The sequence below is a fragment of the Sus scrofa genome, chromosome 16 (genome assembly GCF_000003025.6).
Source record: "Sus scrofa isolate TJ Tabasco breed Duroc chromosome 16, Sscrofa11.1, whole genome shotgun sequence".
In the NCBI taxonomy this organism is placed as follows: Eukaryota; Metazoa; Chordata; class Mammalia; order Artiodactyla; family Suidae; genus Sus; species Sus scrofa.
The window spans coordinates 26,902,461-26,929,193 of NC_010458.4; positions in this window are offsets into that span (position 1 = coordinate 26,902,461).

Here is a 26,733-nt window from a genome sequence, read left to right on the forward strand (position 1 = left end):
TTTTTGGTACTGGTATCACACTGTCTTTATGACTGTGGCTCTGTAACATTGCCTGAAGTCTGGGAGAGTTATGCCTCCTGCTTGGTTTTTGTTTCTTAGGATTGCTTTTGCAATTCTGGGTCTTTTGTGGTTCCATATAAATTTTTGGATTGTTTGTTCTAATTCTGTAAAAAATGTCATGGGTAATTTGATAGGGATTGCACTGAATCTGTAGATTGCTTTGGGTAGTATGGCCATATTTACAATACTAATTTTTCCAACCCAGGAACATGGAATATCTTTCCATTACTTTGAATCCTTTTTAATTTCCTTGATTAATGTTTTACAGTTCTCAGCATATAAGTCTTTTACCTCCTTGGTCAGGTGTATTCCTAGGTATTTGATTTTTTGTGGTGCAATTTTAAGGGGTATTGTATTTTTGTATTCCTTTTCTAATATTTCATTTTTAGTGCACAGAAATGTGACTGATTTCTGAATGTTAATCTTATATCCTGCTACTTTGCTGAATTTGTTGCTCAGTTTGAGGAGTTTTTGGGTTGGGTCCTTAGGGTTTTCGATGTATAGTATCATATCATCTTCATACAGTGAGAGTTTTACCTCTTATCATCCAATTTGGATACATTTTCTTTCTTTTGTTTGTCTGATTACTATAGCTAGACATTCCAATACTACGTTGAATAAAAGTTATGATAGTGGGCATCCTTGACTTGTTCCACATTTTTGTGGGAAGAATTTAAGCTTTGCTCCACAGACTATTATATTGGCTGTGGGTTTGTTGTAAATGGCTTTTATTATGTTACAGTATGTTTCCTCTATACCCACTTTGGTAAGAATATTTTTCATGAATGGATGTGGACTTTGTTAAATGCTTTTTCTGTATCTACTGAGATGATCATGTGGTTTCTGACTTTTCTTTTGTTAATGTGGTGAAAGACATTGATTGATTTGCATATGTTGAACCATCTTTGTGAACCTGGGATGAATACTGCTTGGTCTTGGTGTATGATCTTTTTGGTATGTTGTTGGACCCAGTAGGCTAAAATTTTGTTGAGAATTTTTACATCTATATTCATCAAAGATTTTGGCCCATAGTTTTCTTTTTTTTTTTTTTATCTTTTGTCTTTTGTTGTTGTTGTTGCTATTTCTTGGGCCGCTCCCGCGGCATATGGAGGTTCCCAGGCTAGGGGTTGAATCGGAGCTGTAGCCACCGGCCTACGCCAGAGCCACAGCAACGCGGGATCCGAGCCGCGTCTGCAGCCTACACCACAGCTCACGGCAATGCCGGATCGTTAACCCACTGAGCAAGGGCAGGGACCGAACCCTCAACCTCATGGTTCCTAGTCGGATTCGTTAACCACTGCGCCACGACGGGAACTCCGGCCCATAGTTTTCTTTTTTCGAGGTATCTTTGTCTGGTTTTCCAATTAGGGTGATGGTGGCGTCATGGAATGTCTTTGGGAATATTCCTTCTTCTTCAACCTTTTGAAAAAGTTTAAGGAGGATGGGTATAAGTTCCTGTTTTTATGTTTGGTAGAATTCACTTGTGAAGCCATCTGGTCCTGGACTTTTATTTGTAGGGAGTGTTTTTATGATGTATTCAATTTCACTTCTAGTGATCAGTCTGTTCAGTTGATCTATTTCTTCTTGATTCAGTTTTGGTAGGCTGTAAGCCTATAGAAAGTTGTCAGTTTCTTCTAGGTTGTCAAATTTGTTAGTATACAATTGTTCATAGTATTCTCACATAGTTTTTTTGTATTTCTGCAGTATCTGTTGTGATTTCTCCGTTTTCATTTCTTATTTTGTTTATTTGGGTTCTTTCTCACCTCTTCTTAGTGAGTCTGGCCAGAGGTTTGTCAATTTTGTTTACCTTTTCAAAGAGCCAGCTCTTTGTTTTATTGATTTTTTTCTATTGTTTTTTGAGTCTCCATTTTATTGTTTTCCTGTTTGATCTTTATGATTTCCTTCCTTCTGCTGACTTTAGGTTTTTTTTGGTTCTTCTTTTTCTGATTCATTTAGGTGGTGGGTTAAGTTGTCAATTTGAGATTTTTCTTCTTTTTTGAGGAAAGACTTTATTGCTATGAATTTCCCTCTGAGCACTGCTTTTGTGGCATCCCATAAATTTTGAGAGATTGTGCCTTCATTATCATTTGTCTTGAGGTATTTTTAAATTTTCCTTTTGATTTCCTCATTGACCCATTGGTTTTTTAGTAGCATGTTGTTTAGTCTCCATGTAAATAGGTTTTCTTCTCATTTCTTTTCCTGTGGTTGATTTCTAGTTTCATGCCCTTGTGGTCAGAGAAGATACTTGAAATAATTTCTATATTCTTAAAATTGTTGAGGTTAGCTTTGTGTCCCAATATGTGGTCAATTCTTGAGAATGTTCCATGTGCACTTGAGAAGAATGTATATTCTGATTTTTTTGGATGTAATGTCCTGAAAATGTCAATTAAGTCTAAATTTTGTATTGTTTCCTTTAGGATCTCTCTTGCTTTATTGGTTTTCTGTCTAGAGGATCTGTCCATTGATGTGAGTGGGGTGTTTATGTCTCCTATTATGATTGTATTCCCATCAGTTTCTCCTTTTATGTCTGTTAATATTTGTTGTATGTATCTAGGTGCTTCTATATTTGGGGTATATCCTCTTCTTGAATGGATCCTTTAACCATTAAATAGTGTCCTTCTTTGTCTTTCTTTATGGCCTTAGTTTTAAAGTCTATTTTATCTGATATAAGTATTGCAATTCCTGTTCTCCTGTCTTTTCCTTTGGCATGAAATGCCTTTTCCCGCCCCCTCACTTTCAATTTATATGTGTCCTTTGTCCTAAGGTGAGTTTCTTGTAGTCTGCAGATTGAAGGTTTTTGCTTTTTTATCCAATCAGCCACTCTCTGTCTTTTGATTGGAGCATTCAGTCCATTGATATTTAAGGTGATAATCAACAGATGTTTATTTATTGCCATTTTATACCTCGTTTTCCAGTTGATTCTATGATTCTCCATTCTTCCTTTCTTTTTTTAGTTGGATGGTCTCCAATTATTTTCTGCTTGAGTACTTTTCTTTTTAGTTTTTGTGAAAGTAATGTTTGGTTTTGATTTGTGGTTGCCCTGTTTTTTAAGTATGTTAACCCCTTACTATTATTGTGTGTTTTAGCCTGATAATCCTATAGGTTCAAACACTTCATTACCATAATAAAATTTTTAAAAAAGAAGAATCTATTCATTTCCTTACTTCTCTTGTCCACATTTTATGATTTTGATGTCTTTTTAAAAATTTTATTTTATTTTAAACATTTTCATGATTAGATCTGTATGCTGGCTTATTTAAGTGACTGCTCTCTGATTGTGATTTCCTCCATCCTAGTTCTTCCTCTTTTTTTTTAATTAGAGAAGCCCTTCCAGTATTTATTTTAGAATGGGCTTTATATTGCTGTATTGTTTCAACTTTATTTTTGTTGGAGAAATTTTTTATTTCCCCTTCTATTTTAAATGATATTCTTGCTGGATAGAGTGTTCTATTTTGCATATTTTTTCCTTTCAGTCCTTTAAATATCTCTTGCCATTCCCTTCTGGCCTGCAGAGTTTCTGTAGAGAAATCAGCTGATAGCCTTATGGGGGTTCCCTTATAAGTGACACTTTGCTTTTCTCTTGCTGCCTTTAGGATCCTCTCTTTATCATTAACTTTTGCCATTTTTATTTTAATATGTCTTGGTGTGGGTCTATTTGGGTTCAACTTGTTTGGGGCCCTCTGTGCTTCCTGTATCTTGAATTCAGTATCCTTTAGATTTGGAAAGTTTCCAGCTATAATTTCTTCAAATATATTTTCAATCCCCTTTTCTTTTTCTTCTTTTTCTGGAATTCCTATTATGCATAGACTGGCACACTATATTATCCCATAGGTCTCTTATATTGCTTTCATGTTTTTTAATTTGGTTTTCTGTCTGCTGTCCCGATTGTGTGATTTCCATTATTCTATCTTCCATGTCACTAATTTGTTCCTCTTCATTATTCATTCTGGTTTTTACTGCCTTTAGCTCTCTGAAAATGAATTTTCTAGTTTTTCTTGGCTCCTCCTTATATTTTCTAGTTCCTTTCTGAGGGATTCTGTGTTACTGTTCATATCTTCTCTTAATTCCTTCTGTATTTTCATTATCTCCCTTTTGAACTCAGTGTCTGTCAGACTGCAGAGGTCTGTTTCATTGTTGACTGTTTTAGGTGAGTTCTTCTGTTGCTTTAACTGGGGATGGTTTCTGAGCTTCTTCATCCTGCTTGTGTTTTTCTTTTTCATGGTGGAGATGCATTCCCCGTGGCCAGGCAGGGCTTGCCCTGGTGCTCCCGGGCCCCGGAGCTCTTCCTGAGGGCAGATGGATGGGGAGGCTTTCTTGGCAGAGGTGCAGCACTTCCCAAGGGCAGGTGGGCCTAGCCAGCTCTCTCTGAAGCAAAGGAGCGCTTCCTGAGGGTGGGTGGGACTGGCAGGTGTGCACTGCAGTGGAAGCTCAATTCCCGGGGCCGGGCAGGGCTTGCCCTGGCACTCCTGGGCTTAAGAGCTCTTCCTGAGGGCTGATGGTGCCAGGAAGCTTGCTCCATGGGAGTGCATCGCTTCCCGAGGTCCGGCAGGGCTAACCAGTTTACTCTGAGGCAAAGGAGCACTTCCCAAGGGCAGGTGGGACTGGCAGGTGTGCACTGCAGTGTAGGCGCACTTCCCGTGGCTGGGCAAGGCTTATCCTGGTGCTCCTGGGCTGCAGAGCTCTTCCCAAGGGCGAGCAGTACTGGGCAGCTTGCTCTGCAGGAGTGGGACACTTCCTGTGTGCAGGCAGACTGGCCAGGGAAAGCCTCAGTGGTGGGTGGCTTCCCTAGAGTGTTGAGGCCAGTCCACCAGGATGGCAGGTGGCTTCTGGCCAGGTGTGCATGGGATGGGGGAGGGGAGATGCACTGGGAAGCTCTACTCTCTGCTAGCTGGCGGGCAAGCGCCCACAATACTCCTTGGTGCAAGGAGTATTCTATGGCAGCCCGCTGCTCCTCCTCTCCCCTCCCCAACAATGGTGACTTGTTTCTCCTGCTTCACCTGGGTTCCCTCTGTTGTGGCTTTCCACTCCCCAGCCCTTAACGTATTGCTCCCTCCACCCGAGAGGTACAGCTTCCTAATCCCTCAGGCTGTCTCCACAGCACCAACCACAGCTGCTCCCAGGGCCTAAGTCTCCGTGCCCAGCCCCCACCTGAGCCTCTCAGTTTTTGGTCTCTGTGCCAGTGGTTCAGATGATCTGTGTGGCTCTCACTCTGCTTTTTAGATCTCACCCTTGCTGCTGCACTTTTCTCAGAGTCTGGAGATCCCTCCGACTAGGTTGATCTTTCCGTCAGTTAGGTGACTTTCCAGGGTGTGTGTTCCCTTTCTCCTTCACAGCTCCCTCTTGGGAGTGTCAGTCTGGTCCTGATTCCCCTTTTCTCTCTCTCCTCTTTTCACTTGTTTTACCCAGTTATGTCAAGAGATTCCTGCCATTTTTGGAGGTTTAAGTTCTGCTAGCATTCAGTTGTTCTGTGAAAGTCGTTTTATGGGTAGATGTGTTTTTTTGCTGTGTTTGTGGGAGAGGATGAGTGCGTCCCCCTACTCTTCCGCCATCTTGCCTTGTCTCGCCAACTATTACATTTGGAATGGATAAGCAATGAGGTTCTGCTGTATAGCACAGGGAACTATATCCAATCACTTATGATAAAAGATTTTATATATCTCTATGTGTGTGTGTGTGTATATATATATATATATATCCTGCTGTATATCACAAGGAACTATATCCAGTCACTTATGATAGATTATATATATATATGGATCACTTTGATGTACACCAGAAATTGGCATAGCATTGTAAATCAACTATACTTTAATTAAAAAAATTAAAAAAGAAATAAGCAATGGAATAAGAAGTTAAATCTATACTATTTCATCCTTTAAATTATACTGAGAAGACCTACACATCATCAAAATTCAAATATTTCTAAGTAATTTTCTATGCTGTGAACACAATCAAAACAGGTTCTCTTCATAGGAGAGGCAGGAAGATGAACTTTCTTCTGAGCATCTTTTTCATCTCATGCCCTTCTTTCCTCTAAGATATCTAGAGATCCTAGAATCACAAGGCTAGACTTGAACACTGCCATCTCACCCAGGAACTGAAGTCCTTCTCAGTAATTATATCATCATCATCATTATAGTTTTCTATAACTGGAATAGGTCAAGTACTGCCCAGATGTTAGGGATAATGGAAGAAAAACAGGAAACAGCCTGGAATTTCCCCTCTATTGGAGGAAAATCTAGGATAATTTTTTTAAATAATAAAATTTACTTTATTCTGAAAGGTAAAAAGTAAAAGAGATAAATATTTAGAAGAATATATTTGTTTCCAGCTGCTGCTATAACATACATATTACCACAAATTTAGTAGCTTACCACAACATAAATTTCTTCTTTTTTCTTTTTTTTTGGATTTTCAGGGCTGTGCCTGTGGCATATGGAAGTTCCCAGGCTAGGGGTCTAATCGGAGCTATAGCTACTGGCCTACACCACAGCTACAGCAACTCGGGATCCAAGCCATGTCTGCAACCTACACTGCAGCTCGGGGCAATGCCGGATCCTTAACCTACTGACTAAGGCCAGGGTTTGAACCTGCATCCTTATGGATGCTAGTCAGTGACCACTGAACCATGATGGGAATTCCCTAAATTTCTTTTCTTACAGTGCTATAGGTCAGAACTCTGACATGGGTCTCACAGGCTAAAATCAAGGTGTTGGTTTTTTGGGCTGTGTTACATTTTGAAAGCTCTGGGGAAGAAATTTCCTTGCTTTTTCTATCTTCCAAAGGCCTCCACATTGCTTGGCTGATACCCCCTTTCCATCTTCAAAGCCAGTGATGACAAGTAAAACCCTCACATTGAAGTTCTTCTGACACTCACTCTCTGCCTCCCTCTTCCACTTTCAAGACATCTTTTGATTACATTGGGCCTACCTGAGTAATCTAGGCTACTCTGCTTTTCTTACTGTCAGCTAATAGCAACCAATTTCCTTCTGCAGCCTTAATGTCCCTGCCATGTAAAGTAATATGGTCACAGGTTCTGTGGATTAGGATGTGGCCATCTTTTGGGGGTTGGAGAAGCACTATTCTGTTACCGCAACAAATAACAAATCAGGAGTTTCTGACAGCAGTAGAGATGAATTATGCTCTGCTACCTTGACTATTCACATTATATTCTAATACCTCAGAACTTCATGGGAGCAATGTAAACGAGCTTATTATCTTGATTGGGGTGGCTAGTAAAAAGATCACTTGCCAAACCCTACTTTGAAATTTTTTTCTGCAGAAGTTTGTGGTAGAAGCCTGGGGTAGAACATACCTTTTTGACATCAGCTTCTGTCTACTGATCTGCTTATACCTCCTGGTGAATTTACTATCTTGCTTTAGCACTTTTGCACTCCATTTTTATTTTTAAAAATGAAGGAAATGTGAAAAAACAACTTTATGGAGTTCCCATTGTGGCTCAGTGGTGATGAACCTGACTAGTATCATCCATGGGGACGCAGGTTCAATCCCTGGTCTCACTCAGTGGGTTAAGGATTTGGCATTGCTGTGAGCTGTGGTGTAGGTCATAGATGTGACTCAGATCCCACATTGCTGTGGTTTTGGTATAGGCCAGCAGCTGCAGCTCTGATTTGACCCCTATCCTGGGAACTTCCATATGCTGAGAGTACAGCCCTAAAAACAAAACAAAACAAAACAATACACACACACACACAAAAAAAAAAAACTTTATTTTCAGCAGGTAGGTCTCTTATTTATATAGACTTTGGGTGGGAAGAAAAATAGAAAAGAAGACATAGCAAACATTCTTACTAATTATCTGATGACAAATGAATTATTTTATTTATGGCTACAGACCTATTCCCAGCTTCCTTAGAAATACTTTGGTGAAAACAATGACCATCTGAGAAATAACTGAGTCTAAACTCTAGGCAGTGACAATTTCAGAGACAAATTGAAAAGGATGAAAAAACAAATGTTTTGTTTCTCTCAAGACAGACCAAATTGGGAATGGATTCTGTGGTCCCATGGACACACCCTTTTGAGAGCAGTAAGCCACAATATGTGAAGTTCCCACCCTCCCTAAGGCTGCCTAGACCAGGAGATGGACAGGCTCAATTCTGAACATCCTTTATCAGTCAGAGGGCTTTAGAGGTGGAATGTGAATTGCTGTATAATTTTGAAATTTATCCTTTCATACTTAGGTTGAGTCATTTTGATTGAAAGGAGAAGATATTCATTGGGATGTTTCAAATGTGGAATGATGAAGTTTTAAGATTTCTACTAGATGCAGTGGTGTGGTATGTTTCCTAATTGTGTCCAGGACAGAGCTTTTATGATTATGCAATTATTTTCCAATTCTCAGCCTCTGAAATAAACATCTGGACAGAATTATAATACCCTGTGGGTAGAGACTGGGTCTATAATTGCTATTTACCAATGTGCTTTAGGTTCCAGGCTCAATAGCACTGCCTTCTCTGTTCTATAACCTGTACATAACGATGACTCAGGAGAAATGTTACCTGGAGAACTCAAACTTTAGGGTGTTTCACAGCTATCCGTCTCCTCAATAATTGTTCTAACTGCTGATTCTCTGGCCCCATCACTGGTGATTCTGATTCTTAAGGTCTAGATGGGTACAGGGAATTGGCGTGTTTAACAGGCTTCCCTATATAACTGGTCATGCAGTTTTCTCAGCACATTTTAAGGAACATAGTCCTAGTCTTCTGCACCATTCTGGATGAGCGCTGTGTGCGTCCACTTTGCACAGCCATCTTCATTAAAGAACACACTCTCACATCACACTCTGGGCCAATTAATCTGATTTCTCTAATCATGAGTGTTCTAATCATTCACTCTTCAAAGTGGTGAGAGATTTCTCAGAAACCACTTTGGTTTTTGGAGAAGTGGAGTGACTGCATCAACACTGATTCTGTTTTTGCAATGTGGGCAGTGGACAAAATTAACCTTTTGTTTTCTGGTTCAGGGCAATCATTTAGTACCAAAAGGAAAGCTATCCACATACTCACTGTATCATTTTGTTTGTGTACAAACACTGTTTGTGTTTATATTTGTAGTTTTAGTAATTGAGATTTTGACGAGTGTCTATGTTCAACATCTCAATGTCCAAGTTGGGAAGAGGTGTTACAGGGGAGGAAAGAGAAGGAGTGAGAGTGGATGAGGAGGTTATTCAAGACATTTTGTTTTGGGGATACCTGCCAAAATTCCTGACATCAAATCAAATATTCCATGAATAGGTGGTTTTTGATATTTTTTAGGGAGTCATGGACTCCCTCTAGGATCTGATTAAAGATCTAAAGCTAACCAGAAACATGCATATAGAACACTTGAACACAAAAATTTTCAACAATTATAAGTTTTTCATAGATTGCCCTCCCCCAAAGCTCATCTAGATTTAGAGCTTGTGTTCTGAGTAGATTGCCTGTGCCTCCTTCTTTAAAGCAATCTTTTTGCTCCTACCACAGACACTCCTGCATCAGTCCTTAAGAGTTCTATAGATAGGGATCACTTGGGGGTAATTGCTAGTTATTGCTCTACCCTTAGAGACTGATTCAGCAGGTCTGAGTCCCAGCTGAAGCACACCAGTTATTTTACAAGCCTCAGGTGATAATGATGCAGGTAATAAATTATCACAATTTGATAAATAGTCACAATGAGAAACTGGGCAGTGACTCAGAAAGCGGTGGCTCAACTAGTATGAATATATAGAAAAAGCAATCAGACCCATTTCCTCAACCAGAGAGAAACCTAGGTAAAAAGCCTGGGGCTGGCTTTTCCAAGACCCTCCTCTCTATCTGCCCATCTGTTCAACTTGGCTATCCTATTGCAGTCATTTTAGCCAATGAAAATTGCACACAGTGCCCAGTTTAACTTCATATTTTCTGTATAAAATATTGAGGATGGGGGCTTTGGTAGGCAAAAAGATTTTTCTCTCACACCAGACTCTTACAAGGGTGTTTAGGGCCTATTTTTTTTCTTCAAAGGATTTCCTTGTCCTTGTGTTCAGGGAGCTGTACTGCTTACAACTCAAAAAAGATAAGGATGTGTTGAGTAGACAAGCTATAGTGATGCTTCCTCACCAGTTTCTACATGCTTCCAGAGAGTAACTTGGCTGGATATGTTGAAACAATGCAGAAGATCTTCTGTAGGTTGACAGCAGCCACTGGTGAACAAAAATAAATTTTATTCTCTGTGCCAGTGAATAAAAATATTCTAGAAGAAAACAAAAGTCCTGCCCTAGTGGGCAGGCTCATCATTTGCCTTCCTGATATATCAAAACAGTAGTCAGAATAAAATAGAAACCCATCCACCCCACTCTGACCAAACAGGACATATAGCCAAAAATTATATCAAAGTATCTAAATATTGAATTTTAATTTTTCCTTTCAAAGAATAAATGCATGATATTTCTACAACATTGACCTCAGCTAACTTTCGCAACTGTGGCTTGTCAAACTTTCCTCTTTCATCCCTCACTGTAAATAAAGATTGCTTTCAGATTGTATGAGAAGAAATCAGATCATAATAGGAGAAAAAAAAATAGGCATTTTTTCCTCTGATGCAGGAGGGCATTTAAGTGGCTCTTATCAAGGCAAAAGAAAAAAAACAACAACCAAATTTGATGAGTATTTTTTATTGTTGACTCAGTGAGATGGTTCCCTTGGCAACTAACATGGGAGGTGATACAGCTGGAAGAGCTGAGAGCTTCTATCCAACTTCACCCATAGCTGATTAAAAGGTTTTCAGACAACAGTGTTGACAGCACAGGAATAGTGTGGAATCTGATGGTCGGGAGAAGTGGGGTGGCAGGTTGGTGAAGCAAGGCACCTGCTTAAGTGTCATCAAAGTCTGAGTGAAACAACATATTGGAGGCACTGTTTCATTAACATGCAAATCAATTAGATTCAGTCAAATTTAATTATTATATGTTCTGTTTGTCTCCTAAGTGATTTCTTGAGGTGCAAAGAACAGAACATTCTCGATTAGAAAACATCTAACACATATTTTATTAAACACTTAATGAGACTTCACTGTGGTAGGCCATGGTGTTTCAAAGAATGAAAAAGACATTTGGGAGTTTTGAAAACTTGAATAACATGAGCTTCCAATGGAAACCATATGTGAGAAGGGTAGCACTCTCAACTTGGCATTGGAAAACTTGAACTCAATTTTGGCCTCTCATTTTCTGAGAAGAAAAAAACCCAATAAAGTGTATATGTTCTGAGATGTGCTAAGAGAGTGGAGATGGAAATGATCAGATGCTTCCCTTTGTGTCCATGATAGACATGAGAATTTGAACATGAACTTTCTTCTTGTTTTTCCAGAACACTTTCCATAAACATAGCATATAAATATCAGTAAAGCTGTCAATTCAAATGCATATCCTACCTTGTCCCTTGACTAGGGGAATTGTCTTCACTCTGATAACTTCATCCTCAGAAATCTGTACCAACAACTCCATTTGTTAGGTTTCTGCTTAGAAATATAAATTTAGTGAGTTAAGAGATGGCTTTCCCATATGTAAAGACAGAATTTATTAAAATGTACATAATTTTTGATAGAATTTAATGTCATCTGTAAAGTCATTCTCAGAGAAATAAACAGATATGGTTAAAGACGTGCAGCAATGTTTATCACAATAGCGTATTTTATAATATTATAAAATTGAACATCATATACACATCCAACTATATAAAATTGCATAAATAATTTATCACCTTTTCATTATAACTATTGAAAACCATGCCTTCAAATATCAAAGGATATAGAAATATGCTCAGTGTTATATACAGTAGGGTGAAAAAAACAAGTTGTATAATAATCTGAACATGGAATATAAATACTATATTTACTCATAAAAATAAGGAAGGATGACATTTAAAATGTTATTTAATAGTAATTATCTCTAGGATTATGGGTAAATTCTACTTTCCATTTTATGTGTCTGAGATTTCAAAATATTTGATAATCAGCATGTGCTATATTGCCCATTTAAAAAATTGAGTTGTTTTCTTATTAATGAGTTCTTTATCCTGACACAAGTCCTTCACCAATTATATGTTTTGCAAATATTTCCTCCCAGTTGATACATTTTCATTTTTAATAGTTTTATTTTTTTTATTTTATTTTTGTCTTTTTGCTATTTCTTGGGGCGCTCCCACGGCATATGGAGGTTCCCAGGCTAGGGGTGGAATTGGAGCTGTAGCCACTAGCCTACGCCAGAGCCACAGCAACGCGGGATCTGAGCCGCATCTGCAACCTACACCACAGCTCACGGCAACGCCAGATCGTTAACCCACTGAGCAAGGGCAGGGACCGAACCCGCAACCTCATGGTTCCTAGTCGGATTCGTTAACCACTGCGCCACGACGGGAACTCCTTTTAATAGTTTTAAAGAGCAAAAGTTTTTAATTTCAGTGAGGTACAATTTATGAACTTTTTTCTGGATTGTCTTTTGAGTGTTGTATCTAAGAAATCAAACATACAGTGAAATGGTATTTTATTGTGCTAATTTTAGCAAAAAGCTTCCAAATCAATAATTTCTTATTGTTTTGTTAAACTTATGTTCATAATTTGTAGTGTTGTATTTCAAGATAAAATTCTATAAAGCCTTTTAAAAAACAATTAAATAATTTTGATTCCCTTTTGAAAGTCAATTCCATTTAAATGGTCTTTTTAAGAATTAATATTTGGACATTGACGACTCTACAGAGAGAGAACCTGGTGAAGGGTCTTCAAGAAAAAGAGAGTAGGCACTGCCAATAAGGAGGAGATTTTCTCTGCCTTCCTGGCATCAGTTCCAGGCCCTTTTGTCTCACAACACTAATCTTAGTCTCGGCATTTAGAGATATTTGCCATTAACAGGAACCGTTCAACCCCTCCTCAACATAATATGTAAAACTATATTCTGGCTTAGTCTATTTAAAATAAAAGGGCAACATTTAATAGCCTCTTAAAGCACTTGGAAACAGTATAGTTTACAATTTAACAATATTTGAAAACAGTCCTGGAGAATCATGGGCAGGATTATCTTTCCTTAGTACATTAATGATGCCCTAAAAGTATTAGGGCTGTTTCTTAAAGTGCTTCAGAGACTTCTCAACACCCTAAGGCATTTGGCTTTGGAATTCTCCGGGTGACAGGAAGCTTTTTTTTTTTTTAATTTTTTTACTTTTTTTTTTCCCCCGCTGTACAGCATGGGGACTGTGTTACACATACATGTATACATACTTTTTCCTCCCATTGTTGTTGCGATATAAGTATCTAGACATAGTTCTTAATGCTGCACAGCAGGATCTCATTGTAAATCCATTCAAAGAGCAATAGTTTGCATTCATGAACCCAAGCTCCCAATCCATCCTACTCCCTCCCACTCCTTCCCTCTCCCCCCAGGGCAGCCACAGGAAGCTTATTATTCCATCTGTTCTCCCTACTATCTTCCACAGTAAAAAAAGGATACTCTTTTTGATTTTTTTGAAGAGAAACCCAAATCAGCACTAGAACAGAAGACATTGCTAGACTTTACCTCCTTTCTGCTGATGATAAAAATGTTCACATATTCTACCAAGACAAGTCTGCATCACCATAGAAATGCCATACATAGCCCAAACTGAATGTAGAATGGTTGATTCTTAGGACAGTGAGTCAATAAGTCAGAGAGGATGCTGTACATGTCTCACACTTCATAAGACAAAGTTAAAATTATATAAATCACCAATTTTTAATTTCATTGCAATATATTACTTCATAGGTAATAGCAATTCAGTCATACAGTAAGGTTACAGTTTCAAAGCAAGTACTTGTTTAGCTTTTCACCAACTCTTAATTTGGAAAGTGTTCAAAATTCAAAAATGTTTGAAGAATAGTACAATGAACATTCAAATATACATTGTTTATATATGGAACCATAAAAGACCCAGAATTGCCAAAGCTACCCTCAGGAAAGGAACAAAGCAAGAAGCATGACCCTCCCAGACTCCCTACAATACTACAAAGCTATGGTAATGAAAACAGCATGGTATTGGCACAAAAACAGACATATGGATCAATGGAACAGAATAGAGAGCACAGAAATAAACCCACACACCTACAGTTAATTAATATTCAAAAAGGAGGCAAGAATATACAATGAGGAATAGATAGTCTCTTCAGCAAGTGGTGTTGGCAAAGTTGGACAGCTGCATGCAAATCAATGAAGTTAGAAGACACCCTCTAAGAGGGTTTTTTTTACTTATAAATTTATTGAAGTGTGGTTGATTTTACAATGTTTTTAATTTCTGATGTACAGCAAAGTGATTCAATTATATGTTTGTGTGGATAGATAGATGATAGATACTTTTTCATATTCTTTCCCATTATAGTTTACTACAGAATATTGACTATATCTCCCTGTGCCATACAGTAGGACCTTATCATTTATCCATTTTATGTATAATATGGTTTGCATCTGCTAATCCCAAATTCCCAAACCATCCCTCCCTCCCTCTTAACCACAAATCGGTGTTCTATGTCTCTGAGTTTGTTTCTGTTTCATATAAATGTTCATTTGTGTCATATTTTATATTCTAATATAAGTGATATCATATGGTATTTGTCTTTTTCTGACTTAGTTTGCTTAACATAATAATCTCTAGGTCCATCCATGTTGCTGCAAATGGTATTATTTCATTCTTTTTATGGCTGAGTTTATGTACCATGTATTCTTTATCTGTTCATCTGTCAATGGACATTTAGGTTGCTTCCCTATCTTGGCTATTGTAAACAGTGCTGCAATGAACATTGGGGTTTGAATCATGATTTTTGAATTATGATTTTTCTCTGGATATATGCCTAGGAGTGGGATTCTGGATCATATGGCATCTCTATTTTTAGTTTTTTGAGGAACCTCCCTACTGTTCTCTGTAATGGCTGAATTTATATTCCTAATATTGTAGGAGGATTCCCTTTTCTTCACACCCTCTCCAGCATTTGTTATTTGTAGACTTTTTAATGACAGCCATTCTGACTGGTGTGAAGTGATATCTCATTGTAGCCTTGATCTGCATTTCTCTAATAATTAGTCATATTGAGCATCTTTTTGTGTGCCTATTGGCCATCGGTACATCTTTGAGAAATATTTATTTAGGTCTTCAGCTTATTTTTTTATTGGGTTGGTTGTTTTTTGTTGAGTTGTATGAGCTGTTTGTATATTTTGGAAATTAAGCTCTTGTTTGTCACATCATTTGCAAATATTTTCTCCTAGTCTGTATGTTGTCTTTTCATTTTGTTTTTTCATTTTGTTTATGGTTTACTTTGCTGTGCAAAAGCTTATAAGTTTGATTAGATCCCATTTGTTTATATTTGCTTTTATTTGTATTGTCTTAGGAGACTGAGACTGACCTAAGAAAACATTGGTAAAATTTATGTCAGAGAATGTTTTATCTATGTTCTCTTCTAGGAGTTTTTATGGTATCATGTCTTATATTTAAGTCTTTAAGCTATTCTGAGTTTATATTTTGTATGTTATTATAATGGAAATGGCAAAATGGCTACTCTATGTGTTAACTAATTTTTCTCAAAAGAAGAACTAACCCTCCCTCCTATTCCTGCTTCTTTTGACTGTCAAAATGGACTTATTTTCAACTTAATGTATTATAATCTACCACTATCTTTTTACTTTTCAATGCTCCAACTATATCATATTTGGTCAAGAGCAGCCTCTTAGTGTATGTTCCTCTGTCCTTTTGATATAGACCCATTAGTGTTTGAGTACTTCTTTTTAGTAGGGTGTGATTTTTTCTAGGTTACTCTAATGGATAAAGCTAGGAAATATACTTTTAAAATGAATTCATGTTGTGAATTCATGTTGCGGCATAATTGTGCATGGATGATTTCGTATCTTTACTGTATATATACCTTTGCTGGTGAGCCTTGTCATTTGTGGTATTTTTGTTTCCTGTTGCTGTCTTTTCTTTTCTGCCTAGAGAAGTTCCTTTAGTATTTGTTGTAAGGCTGGTTTAGTGTTGCTGAGTTCTCTTAGCTTTTGCATATCTGTGAAGGTTTTGATTTCTCCTTCAAATCTGAATGAGAGCCTTGCTGGGTAAAGTAATCTTGGTTGGAGGTTTTTTCCTTTCATCACGTTGATATATCATGCCACTCCCTTCTGGCCTGCAGAGTTTCTGCTGAAAAATCTGCCGATAGCCTTATTGGTGTTCCCTTGTAAGTTATTTGTTTCTTTTCCCTAGCTGCTTTCAAGATTTTCTTTGTGTTTAATTTTGGTCAGTTTGATTAACATGTGTCTTGGTGTATTCCTCCTTGGGTTTATTTTATATGGTACTGTTTGTGCTTCCTGGATTTGAGTGATGGTTCCTTTCCCATATTAGGGATGTTTTTGGCTACTATCTTTTGGAATATTTTTTTCTGTCTCCTTCTCTCTCTCTTCTCCTTCTGGCACCCCTATAATATGGATGTTGGTGTGTTTAACATTGTCCCAGAGTTCTCTGAGACTCCCCATTTGTTTTCAATCTTTTTTCTCTTTTCTGTTCTGCATCCGTAATTTCCACTAATCTGTCCTCCACCTCACTTATTCGTTCTTCTGCCTCCTGTATTCTGCTGTTAGCGGCTTCTAATGATTTTTTTTTTTATTTCGGTTATTGTATTTTGCATCTCTTCTTGTTTAAGTTTTATATCTTGTATCTCTTTGGTCAGTGTTTCCTGTAAATTATCCATCTTTCCCTCCAGTTTATTTCCAATGTCTTGCATTATCTTCAGCATGGACAGTCTGAAGTCTTTTTCCTGGAGGCTGAGAATCTCCTGATCACTTAACTGTTTTTAAGGGTTTTTTTTCCTTTCTCCCTCATCTGAGTTATAGTTCTCTGTCTTTTCATTTTTATAGGTTTTTGGTATGGTGACCTTTTTACAGATAATAGAGTTGTAGCCTCTCTTACTTCTGGTGTCTGACCCCCTTGTGGCTGTAGTTGTTATGGGAGATTGCTGTAGGTTTCCTGATGGGAGGGACTGAAGCCTGCCCACTGATAGGTGGAGCCAATTCTAATCCCTCTTGTGGGTGGGGCTTTGTCTCTGGATGGGATTAGAGTCAGCTGTGTGCATGAGGGGTCTTTAGGCAGCCTGTTTGCTGATGGGTGGGGCTGTGATCCCATCTAGATTGTTGTTTGGCCTGGGGCTTCTCAGTGCTGATGCTGGGGCCGGATCTTCCCAAAATGACCACCTCCAGAGAAAGGCAAGCTGCTGAATATTCCCAAGAGCTTTACTTACAATGTCCTTACCCCACAACAAGCCACATTCACCCTGTTTTCCCAGGAGGTCCTCCAAGAATTGCAGTTAGGTTTGACCCAGATTCCTATGGAGACTTTGCTTTGCCCTGGAACCCAGTGCACGTGAAAGTCTCTGTGCACCTTTTAAGAAAGGGGTCTCTGTTTCCCCCAGTCCCATGGAGCTCCTGCGCACAAGCCCCACTGGCCTTCAATGCCAGATGCTCTGGGGCTCTTTCTCCCAGTGCCAGATCCCCACACATGGGAGTTTGATGTGTGGCTCAGAACTCTCACTCCTGTAGGTGAGTCTCTGTGAACCAGTTAGTTTCCAATCTGTGGGGCTTTCCACCTGGGAGGTATGGGTTGTTTATATTGCATAATCACCCCTCCTACCTCTTGATGTGGCCTCCTCTTTGTCTTCTGGAGTAGGATATCTTTTTTTAAGGTTTCTGGTCCATTTGGTTGAAGATGCTCAGTATTTGGTTGTAAATTTTGTTGTTTTTAGGATAGAAGTTTAGCTCCAGTCTTCTATTCCACCATCTTAATCCCATCTCCTCCTTATACTTTTCATATCCATGCACCATCCACTATATTCACTATTATTGGCAGGCACCAGATGCCTGTTTTATTATTGATGATATTAAGAGGATTTGAACCAACAGCCAGAAGAAAAGATATACAAGGTGAGGTCCTGAACAAAGGAACTTCTGTCCTTTTGGAGTTTGGAACCCAGCACAGTGGCATGTGGAGGCGTTCTGCTTCACCCACCTGGAAGCTCTCCAAAACCTTTTCCTCCTGTATGTCTGTTTTGGTACCAGAACCACACTGTCTTGATTACTGTAGCTTTGTAATATCATCGGAAGTCTGGGAGAGTTTTGGTTCCTGCTTAGTTTTTGTTCCTCAGGATTGCTTTAGCAATTCTGGGTCTTTTGTTGTTTCATATAAATTTTTGGATTGTTTGTTTTAGTTCTGTGAAAAATGTCATGGGTAATTTGATAGGGATTGCATTTAATCTGTAGATCGCTTTGGGTAGTATGGCCATTTTAACATGATTAGTTTTTCAAACTCTGGAGCATGGACTATCTTTCTATTTCTTTGAATCCTCTTTAATTTCCTTGCTTAATGTTTTATAGTTCTCACCATATAAGTCTTTTACCTGCTTGGTCAGGTTTATTCCCAGGTATTTAATTTTTGGGGGGTGCAATTTTAAAGGGTATTGTATTTTTGTATTCCTTTCTTAATATTTCATTGTTAGTATACAGAAATGCAACTGATTTCTGAATGTTAATCTTGTAATCCTGCTACTTTGCTGAATTCATTGATCAGTTTGAGGAGGTTTTGTTGTGGATGCCTTAGGGTTTTCTATGTATAATCATGTCATTGGCATACACTGACAATTTTACCTCTTCTCTTGCAATTTGGATATGTTTATTTCTTTTCTTTGTCTGATTGCTGTGGCTAGGATTTCTGATATTATGTTGAATAACAGTGGTGAGAGTGGACATCCTTGTCTTGTTCCAGATTTTAGTGGAAAGTCTTTCAGCTTCTCTCCATTGAGTATTATATATGGTGTGGGTTTGTCATGAATGACTTTTATTATGTTAAGATATGTTCCCTCTATACCCACTTTGGTAAGATTTTTTACCATGAATGGATGTTGGACTTTGTCAGATGCTTTTTCTGCATCTATAGAGATGATCATGTGGTTTTTGACTTTTCTTTTGTTAATGTGGTGTATATGTTGATTGATTTGCATATGTTGAACTTGGGAACCTGGGATGAATCCTACCTAGTCATGTTGTATGATCTATTTTATATGCTGTTGGTTTAGGTTGGCTAAATTTTTGTTGAGAATTTTGTATCTATATTCATCAAAATATCAGCCTATAATTTTTTTTTTGGTAGTATCTTTGTCTGGTTTTGGAATTAGGGTGATGGTGGCATCATAGAATATCTTTTGGAGTGTTCCTTCGTCTTCAAACTTTTGAAAAAGTTTAAGGAGGATGGGTATAAGTTCTTATTTGTAAGTTTGGGTGTAGAATTCACCTGTGAAGCCATCTGGTCCTGGACTTTTGTTTCTAGGGAGTGTTTTTATTACATATTCAATTTAATTTCTAGTGATCAGTCTGTTCAGTTTATCTATTTCTTATTGATTCATTTTTGCCAGGCTGTAAGTCTCTAGAAAGTTGTCCATTTATTCTAGGTTGTCAAATTTGTTATTATATAATTGTTAATATTATTCTCTTTTTGTTGTTATTTCTGCAATATCCATTGAGATTTCTCCCTTTTCATTTCTTATTTTGTTTATTTGGGTTCTTTCTCTCTTCTTCTTAGTGAGTCTGGCCAGAGGTTTATCAATTTTGTTTACCTTTTCAAAGAACCAGCTGTTGGTTTTATTGATTTTTTTTCTATTGTTTTTTTTTTTTGAATCTCTATTTTATTGATTTCCTGTTTGATCTTTATGATTTCCTTCCTTCTGCTGACTTTAGGTTTTTTTTTGTTCTTCTTTTTCTAATTCATTTAGGTGTTGGTTTAAATTGTTGATTTGAGATTTTTCTTCTTTTTTGAGGAAGGCCTCTATCACTATGAATTTCCCTCTAAACACACTGCTTTTGTGGTATCCTATAGATTTTGAATGGTTGTATCTTCATTATCATTTGTCTTGAGGTACTTTTTAATTTCGCTTTTGATTTTCTCTTTGACCCATTAGTTTTTTTAGTAGCAAGTTGTTTAGCCTCCATGGAGTCAGTTTTTTCTCATTTCTTTTCTTGTGGCTGATTTCTGGTTTCATGCCATTGTGGTCATTGAAAATACTTGAAATAATTTCTCCACTCTTAAATTTGTTGAGGTTAGTTTTGTGCCCCAGTATGTGGTCAATCCCTGAGAATGTTCCACGTGCACTTGAGAAGAATGTGTATTCTGATATTTTGGATGTAATGTCCTGAAAATGTCAATTAAGTCTAACTTTTCTACTGAGTCATTTAGGATTTCTGTTGCCTTACTGATTTTCTGTCTAGAGGATCTGTTCATCGATGTGAGTAGGGTGTTAAAGTCTCCCACTATTATTGTATTCCCATCAATTTCTCCTTTTATGTCTGTTAGTATTTTTTGTATGTATCTGGGTGCTCCTATATTAGGGGCATATATTCATGATTGTAATGTCCTCCTCCTGAAAGGATAATTTTATCATTAAATAGTGTCCTTCTTTTTCTTTCTTTATGGCCTTAATTGTAAAGTCTATTTTGTCTGATATGGATATTGTGATTCCTGCTTTCCTGTCTTGTCTATTCTCATGCAATATCTTTTCACATCCCCTCGCTTTCAATCTATATGTGTCCTCTGCCCTAAAGTGAGTCTCTTATAGACAGCATATTGAAGGCATTTGATTTTTTCCCCAATCTACCACCCTGTGTCTTTTTTTAATATAAAGATTCTTATTTTTTTAATTATAGCTGGTTTACAGTGTTCTGTTAATTTTCTACTGTACAGCATGGTGACCCAGTTACACATACATGTATAGATTCTTTTTTCTAACATTATCATGCTCCATCATAAGTGACTTGGTATAGTTCCCTGTGTAGCAGGATCTCATTGCTTATCCATTCCAAAGACAATAGTCTGCATCTATTTACCCCAAGTTCCCAATCCATCCCTCTCCCTCCCCCTTGGCAACTATGGTACTTTGAGTCTTTTGATTGGCACATTCAGTGCATTGACATTTATGTCAATTATTGATAAATATGTTTTATTGCCATTTGAACCCTTGTTTTCCAGTTGATTGTTTTTCCTTGGTTCCTTTCTTTTTTTGGTTGGATTTCCATTTTATGTTTGTGTACATTTCTTTTTAGTTTTTATGAATGTAATATTTGGTTTTGATTTGTGGTTTCCCTCTTTTTTAAGTATGTTACCCCTTCCTATATCTGCTTGCTTTTAGCATGATAGTCATATAGACTCAAACACATTAGTAAAAAAAAAAAAAAACTATTTTGTTACTTTCCTTCCCCACATTCTATCATTTTGAAGTCCTTTTCTAAACTTCATGTTTGTCCTCTACTGTTCCTTGTGTTTATCATCACAGCCTAGAGTATTCTAGGCTGCAGATTTTTTTCCTTTCAGAACTTTGAATAGATTTTGCCACTCTCTTCTGGCCTATAATGTTTCTGTAGAGAAATCAGCCTTATGGGGGTTCCCTTATAATTAACACTTTGTGTTTCTCTTACTGCCTTTAGAATCCTATTTTTATCTTTAACTTTTGCCATATTAATTATATGTCTTGGTATGGGCCTGTTTGGGTTCAACTTGTTTGGGGCCCTCTGTGCTTCCTGTATCTTGATATATGTTTCCATTAGATTTGGAAAATTTTTAGAGATAATTTCTTCAAATATATCCTCAATTCCCCTTTTTTTTTTCTTCTCCTTCTGGAGTTCATATTATGCATAGATTGGCCTGCTTTATATTATCCAATAGATCTCATATATTGCTTTCACGTGTTTTTTTTTCATTTGGTTTTCTGTCTGCTATCCTGATTGGGTGATTTCCATTATTCTATTTGGTTTTCTGTCTGCTATCCTGATTGGGTGATTTCCATTATTCTATCTTCCAGGTCACTAATTTGTTCCTCTGCATTATTCATTCTTCTCTTTAGTGACTTTAGCTCAGTTTGTGCCTCTGCGAATGCACTTTCTAACTTTTCCCCATTTCTCCTTATATTTTCTAGTTCTATTCTAAAGTAATCTGCATTATTGTCCATATATGCTCTTAATTCCTTGATATTCAGCCTTGATTCCTTCCTTTTGAACTCAGTGTCTGTCATACTGCAGGGTCTGTTTCATTGTTTGCTGCTTCAGGTGAATTCTCCTGTTCTTTTAACTGGGAATGGTTCCTGAGATTTTTCATCTTGCTTATGTTTTTCTTTTTCTGTGAGTTTAGGGAAACCAAACTGTAGTCTTGGAGGGTTACTTCTATGTAAGAGCACCCGTTTGTGTTTTGTGGGGGGTTACTATTTATTTTTGGTGTTGGAGTTTGGATATTTGCTGTCTCTTTCTTTGGTGTGAGCAGGCTGTTATCCCCAGGGTGCTGAGTGTTTTTCCAGGGAGAAGGAGGCAAAGGGTGGGGCTAGTAGTCAGTGCCTGGTTGCTAGGCTCTTGACAGTAGCAAGGACCTTCAGGAAGATGTCACAGGCTACTCCTCATTGCAGGGTCCTGGGAAGTGGTAATGAGCCTTATGCACATTTAGGAAGTTCCCAGAGCCTTTGGCAGTGTCAGGGGGTGAGTTCCCAGGGGAGTGAGAGCAACAACAGTTTGTGTTAAGTGACAATGTCCTCCTCTGTGGTGCCCTCTGAGGTGATTGGGGCTGAAAGTGGTGCCTGTTCATGGACCCCTAGTGGTGGCAGGTCATATCCACCTCTGGAGTTAGAGATAACTGTGGTGATTTCCCCCCACCATCTATAGACCGAACAAGAACACTCTATCCTGCTTAGCCCACACAGGAGGTGCTGCACAGGCTGCTTCAAATTCTAGGGTCTTGGGAATGACAATGATCAAGTGTGTGGGTGCTTCCTGGAGCATTTGACAGTGGCAGCAGCAGGGTTGTTGTGTTCCCAGGGGAGTGAGAACAACAACAGCTGGTGCTCAGTTGCAGTCTCTCTTTTGCTGATCTCTGAGTTGACTGGGGCTGCTGTTCACAGACCCCTGGTGGTGGCAGGCCATGCCTCCCTCTGGTTTCTGAGATGTTTTCTGTGGTTTGTCCCTAATGTCTATGGATCATACAAGAGGCACTGTGTCATGTTTAGCCCCAAGCCCCTCTGCAACTGCCCTTACCCCACACAAGAGGTACCCGGCCACCTGTAGCCTGCATGAGAAGTGCCTGGTCTCTTATAATCCAAGCAAGTGGCCTCTCTCCACCCCTATCCTGCACCAGTGGTGCCCCACCCTCTGAGAGCCCACATGAGCACAAGGAGATTCCTATGATGGTCCACACCTCCTACTTTTGCAGTCCCCAACAATGGTGCCTTGTTTCTTCTGTGGGCTCAGACCTCCTCCCAGGTTCCCTTGGCTGTGGCATTCCACTCCCCAGCCTATGGCACACTCCTCTCTATTCCCTCATGCTGTCTTCACACAGCCATTCCTAGTCTTCTCCCCATAACTGACCTCTGGAGCCTGAGTCTCAGGGCCCAGCCCCCACCTGAGCATTTCAGGCTCGGTGGTGCAGATGATCTGTGCACCTCGTGCACTGCTTTGCCCACCTCAGTCCAGCTGCTGCACTTTTATCAGTGACTTTGAGGTCCCTCTTCTTTGGCTAATCTCCCCAATGGTTAGGTGTCTTCCCAGGGTTTGGGTTCCTTTTCTCTTTCACAGTTCCCACTCATGAATGCTAGTCATGTCCTGATTCCTTCTCTCTCTCTCCATCTGTCTTTCTTGTTCTACCTAGTTATGTTGGGGGTTTCCTGCCCTTTTTGGAATTTTAAGTTCTTCTGCCAATGTTCAGTAGATATTCTGTGTTAACTGTTTAACATGTAGATGTGTTTTTTTGGTGTGGTTTTGGGAGAAAGTGAGCACAACGTCTTACTCCTTCATGATCTTGATCATGTTCCCAAATTCTAAATTCTTTGACTGCAAGGCTCTCATACCTCTAAGGTAGGTGTCATTTAAGAACTGTGGAAATCTCTCCATTTTTATCCTCGAGAAACCAGGACAGTTTCAGAACTCAATTCTTTTTTTTTTTAATTTACTTTTATTGAAGTATAGTTGATTTTTAATGTTGTATTAGCTTCAGGTGTACTGCAGGGTGAATGAGTCATACATATAAATATGTTCATTATTTTTTCCCCATATAGGTTATTACAAACTATTAAAGTAGATTTTTCTGTGTGATACAGTAGGCAGAACCTGATTCTACCAGAAGCTGAGTCATTTAAAGGCTGCTTCTTCTTATAACACCAAGAGGAAAATCAGCTGCAGGAATAGCATTCAATTCATAATTCCTATTCCTGAGGCCAGGAAACTGCATCAATGATACTTTTTAGGAAAATATAGTTCCTGATTTTTTAAACAAAATTTTTTGAAAGCTTACAATGAAACAACAAAAAATGCAAAGATTTCTTTTTGTGTTTTTCTGTTGTTAGATTTTTTTCTTTAAAGATAAAGGATTGTTTCAAGAAGTTTAAAAACATTTTGTCCCTCTTTAAATTGTACCCTAAAGGGGATATATTCATCCTTCATTTTCTAGATAAGCTGTTGAACTATATCTCATAGGCCTTTACAACCCTTGCTGTGTTATAGTCCTCCTATGTCATAAATAAACCAAACTCAAATCTTGGTGGAAGGTAAACATGTTATATGTCATATTAAAGATATTTAATCAAATTCTTTTAAAATTTTTATCAATGAGGTAAAAGTTGAGACTGACAAAGGAAATTACAGAAACTTTATATGATTTCCTATTATATTATTTTTTAAATGAAAATGTATTTTTAATAAAATGTGACAAAATGTTTTGGGTGTTCTTAGCAATGTACCGTATAGTACAATAATGATGTTACTAATTACACTCTATTACTCATACCTTCCTTTGAACTCTCTGGTGCATCTCATTGTCAAAATGTCTTATAAGACCCACTATAACCTATTATATCCTATATTCCTAACCTCATCTCCGCTTTACCTTTCACTGTGATCTCTGAAAGCATCAATGTGCTAGCAATTCCTGGTGCACCAGCTTTTCCTTGCTTCCTTGACTTTGGCTATGTGGCCTCCTCTGCCTCAAATTACCCTTTCTCCCTTCTTTGTCAGATAATTTCAATTCATTCTTGAATAATGCTGCATCTCCATCCATGCTTGGGTAAGTGTTTTTCCTTTACCTCATAAATTGCCAAGTTTCTGTCTCTATCATTATGCAAATAATTGTTAGCATTTTAAGTGTAACTCTCACTCTGGGAAGTAGGCACAATTAGGCAGTGAACAGTGTCTTGTTGCACTTTACTTACTTAGTGCTATACCAGTGTTGACATTTGGGTCATTGTTGGCCCATAGGAGATGTGACTAGTTGGATAAATTAATCAACAGAAAAATTCAATGTCTCAGATAATTAAGGAGAAGGTGCACAATAACTGTATTTCATTATGATAAACCACCAAAAAGTCCCTTAAAAAACCTATTTAAAATGAGATAACTGCTTATTTATAGACTGGATAGCTTTTATTAGAAATAGGATGAGTGACTATCTATGCAGATTGCATAAGAGAATTGAAGTTGGTTTGGTGTCACTGCTGTTCCTTGATTCATTCTCCTCCTCTTCTCACTGCATCCAGGCCACCATCCTCCCTTCCCCAGATCCTTCCTTTGTAACCAGATCATTTCACAGTCACTTTTGCTTATAGCTAATATTTCTTCTTTTCACCTTTTATTGGCATTTTCTGTCTACACTGCTGACTTGGCATTTAAATATAACCTGTGCTCTTAGACAATTTTTCTGTGTCCTGTTTCTTCTATTAGGTCATCAGCTCATGGAAACAGAAACCATGATTCTGATATATTTGTTTCCCTTGTTATTCCAGCGGTGTGCCTTGCATATGGGCAGTGTCTTGCACAACATGTAATCCATTCTGCAACAGTGTGGGAACAGAAGGAGCTTGAGTTGAGAATCAGGAAATCTGAGTTGAAAACCCAAGTTTTATTTTAAAAGCTTTGTGACTTTTGAAAAATTATCTCTAGCTTCAGCTTCAACACATGTAAAATAAAAGTAATTATACTTCTCTAACAGAGTGGTTGAAAGAATTGTATGAGATTGTGTCTATGAAGTTCTTCATCAAATGGGAAATACCCTCCAAATATTGAGTAATGTTACTGTTTTGGAAGGACAACCTCATTTTTCAGGATTGCTTTTTTATGTTAACTCCTATGTCTATTCCCTGTAGCTATAAATTATTTCTTGGTTTCTGGTTGTCATCTAGTTTCCCAGGGAGGAAGAGAGCCATTTATCTTTGCCAATTCCATTTTTTCCCCCAAGAGTTCCAGAGGTTCTGGTTTCCTGCTTTTCTTCTGAGTCCTGTAGCAACACGTGAACTAGCAATCATTTCAAGAGAAACAGGCCTTCATAACATATGAGGTTTATGACTAAAATGTAGTATTTGTTTGTTTCAGCTTTTAAAAAGATGTTTTTTAATTATAAAATAATACAATTCCATGAGAGATCACTTGAAAAATATAATAGAAATAGAAAAAGTCAGGCTGAAATTATCAATTGCCCCAGTTCAATCACTGATAGCAGTTTGGCATGTTTATTTTTAGAGTTTTTTCATGCATATGTATTTTAACATAGTTCTAATAATTAACCATTAAGTGATTATTGTCACACAATAATTCAAATGTTTGATAAATCAACATTTTAATGGTTACAAAATTTT